Genomic DNA, 3297 nt, shown 5'->3' on the forward strand with positions numbered 1-3297 from the left:
AGGCATGCCACTCCAAATAGTACACACACACCAACCTCTTGTTGGTGGATTTCCATATAAGGAGGAGCCTCAACCAAGACATCACTAGCCAAAAGCTCAATCATATGTCTTGTAAGATTCCTCCCCAGCCCCTCAAGATATCCAGTTTCTTCCCCTGTAATCAATCCCCTTTTCAGAATAATAAAAGATCTTGTTTCTACCTGTTTTAGCCTAGAAAGAGAAAATATTCTAGAGAGAGGTAATTCAGTTTTTAGATATCTTTGGATGGAAAAATATCCCTTCTTATTAAAATAAATTCCCTCGAAACAGAAGTTTAAAAAGAAATTCCTAAAGTGCATTGGAAATAAATTATAATGTGCACAAAAGACCTTAGCCTAAGGGCACCTGTTTTTAGAAAATTTTGAATTTTCATCTCCCCTCATGAAGTAGGTGCCTTTTTCTCATCATTATCCCCAATTTTTAATCAATAAAATGAGATATTTTCATCTCCCCTCTCTCCTGTTTCAAATCTAGATCCAAAAAGTAGGTGCATTTCTCATCATTATCACCAATTTTTAATCAATAAAATGAGATATTTTCATCTCCCCTCTCTCCTGTTTCAAATCTAGATCCAAAAAGTAAGCTGAACTGACCTAAAAATGGTCAAAAATTGGCCAAACTGATCTAGAAGATTCTAGAATCAGTTTTCTTGGTTAGAGGCTCACTTTTTCTTGTAAATAGAAGCCCCCTCCCCCCTCCTTTGTAAAAGCTTAATGGTGTTTATGCACTGTTACTCTACTCCTATCCTGAGCAATCTACATTAAATTTTTTAATAATTCAATTGTTTTTGGCCTAATCCTCTCCAAAGTGAATTGGTTGCCACTATTGCTTCAAAGAAGAGTAGAACCCTCAATCCCTCAAGCCAAAGGAGAGCTTACAAGCTCCATGTAAGCTAATTTTCTTACTTTGTTTACGAATTTTAATGAAAAATCAATGGCTTTCTTGATTTTTATGTTTTGCAAATGATTGAATTGAATTCAAATGCTATGCTTTTGATGAAAGGCCACCCCCTTCTCTTCTTTATATTCCAACCTTTCTTAATCCTAGAAAGATTAACTAAGTGATTAATTAAACTCTCCTTATTGTTTACTCTCTTGAATTTAGAAAATTGTGTAGATTCAAGTTCTATAATTCTAAATTGGGTTAATTAAGTTAAGTGAAGAAAGATAAAAATGAGAAATTATCAGCCATACAAAGGAGGTTATAGCAGAATTTTCCAAAATTTTGTAAAAAAGAAAATTTGTTTTTATGTTATTCCAAAAAAGTAATTCCCACCATTTTTGCATCTAAAAGAAATATTCTAATTACTCCATGTACATATTCACCTATGAATATGCATGGATATCACTGATAAAAGTGTTATTCCTATTAAAATTGTATTTATGCATAAATAGATGCATAAAAGGATTTTTTTTTAAAAATAAAAGTGTTATTCCCATTGAAGTTGATTTTTATGCATAAATAGACGCATAAAGAATTTTTATACCAAAATTAGAATTCTCTTAAATTCTATGAGTATTTGATAAATGAATAATTAAATACTCTAAGAGAGAAATTTCTATCGTTTTATATTCACACGGACTATAAAAAGAAAATTCAGGAAATCTATCGAGATCGAAATATTCAGATAAATGATTAATTTATTCCTCATTAGAATTCGTAACTAATTTAGAAATCAATTAAGTGAATATTCAAAGAAAGAAATTCACTATAGTAATTGAATTATTAAACGCATATGTTTTTCTAAGGAAAGTTTGGTTGCAACACCTGGCGAGGAGTGCTCAAAGGATGGCTCATGCGGCAAAGCCTGCCCAGTCGTGACTAGCCTTGGTATGGTTGAAAAATGGTATGCTTTCAGTACGATGGGCGAGGGCCAAGGAAGCAGTCCCTGAGTGAAGTGCCAAGACACCTAAGGAGGATCCTGGATGAAGGGTTCTGACCAGGAAATGCCGGGCTCGCGGTGCCTATGACACCCATGCGTATGTCGTGGAAGATATGTATGATGGACGAAATAATTATTGTAATTTGTTACTGGATCTCATTTGCTGACCAGTTGGTCTCAACGGAGAGTCCAGAGTGATACTGTTTTTTGAGAAACGAGAGACGATGGAATTTTTGAGTTATGACATCTGTAACCAATAACTGTTTGTCAATGGATTAAATTATATGTTAAAGTTTTAAAGAGGAGTGTGTGTGTATCTGTATTCAAAAGCAAAAGTTAAGAAAGGCATTCCATCTAGATGGAATTTTTGAGTTATGATATCTGTAACCAATAACTGTTTGTCAATGGATTATATTATATGTTAAAGTTTTAAAGAGGAGTGTGTGCATATCTGTATTCGAAAGCAAAAGTTAAGAAAGGCATTCCATTATGGGTGGGTGAGTAATTGTTTGGTTCTACTGATTCGAGTGGTTGGGTGGTGGCTAACCCATGGCCGGATGGGGCAAGCTGGAATCAGTGGAGTTTTAATAATTAAATTAAAATAATAAGAATATGCTTAGAATTTGAGTAGTTAAATAAAAACCTGAAGAATTTCTCAAATGATTAGATCAACGGCTGTGCCTGATTTTGGTTAAGAAAAAAGCGTCGATTTCTTCAAACTAAGTCAGTGATAGTTTTCCTTCTATATGGTTTAATCAAGTGAAGGATAGTTTTCCTTCTATATGGTTTAATCAGGTGAAGGATAGTTTAGTCTCTTGACCCCATTAGAAAATTCATTTAGGAAAATCAAAAAGGTAGAATCGTCCCTGTTTTTGGGCAGGGAAAATTTTCCCGGTTTCGGATTCGGTTTCGGAATGATCACCAGATTAGTCTCGTGTCTGGACATTCGAGGGCGAGGCCCCAAGTGGGAAACCCTGCCCTGTGCAAGAGGAAGCTACTTCCGCTGCTGCTAGCAACCGGGAATCCGGTGCGCGGAGGGGGCAGAGGGGTCTCACAGCCACACAGGAGCCCCTACAATGAATTACTCCTCTAACAAGCACAACTAATATTTACAGATCTATCTCCTCTCAAAGAATCAACTCTGGCAGACACGTCAATAGAGGAAGCACCCGAACAAGCAACACCAATACATGCTGAGGAAAGACAAGGCATTGAGGCGACCACAGCTCCAGTACACAAGAACCAGAGGCCCCAATTTATGCAAGAAACAGACAAAGAACTCCAAAGCCATCCAAATCAAGTAAGAGAAGGAGGTTGGAAGATGAAGAAAGACTACCCTAGCTGGCTTGCAGAACATAGACTATCAACAATTCTTT

This window comes from Cibotium barometz, chromosome 7 (assembly GCF_041138505.1).
Source record: "Cibotium barometz isolate CiBa-2024 chromosome 7, ASM4113850v1, whole genome shotgun sequence".
NCBI classification, from domain to species: domain Eukaryota; kingdom Viridiplantae; phylum Streptophyta; class Polypodiopsida; order Cyatheales; family Cibotiaceae; genus Cibotium; species Cibotium barometz.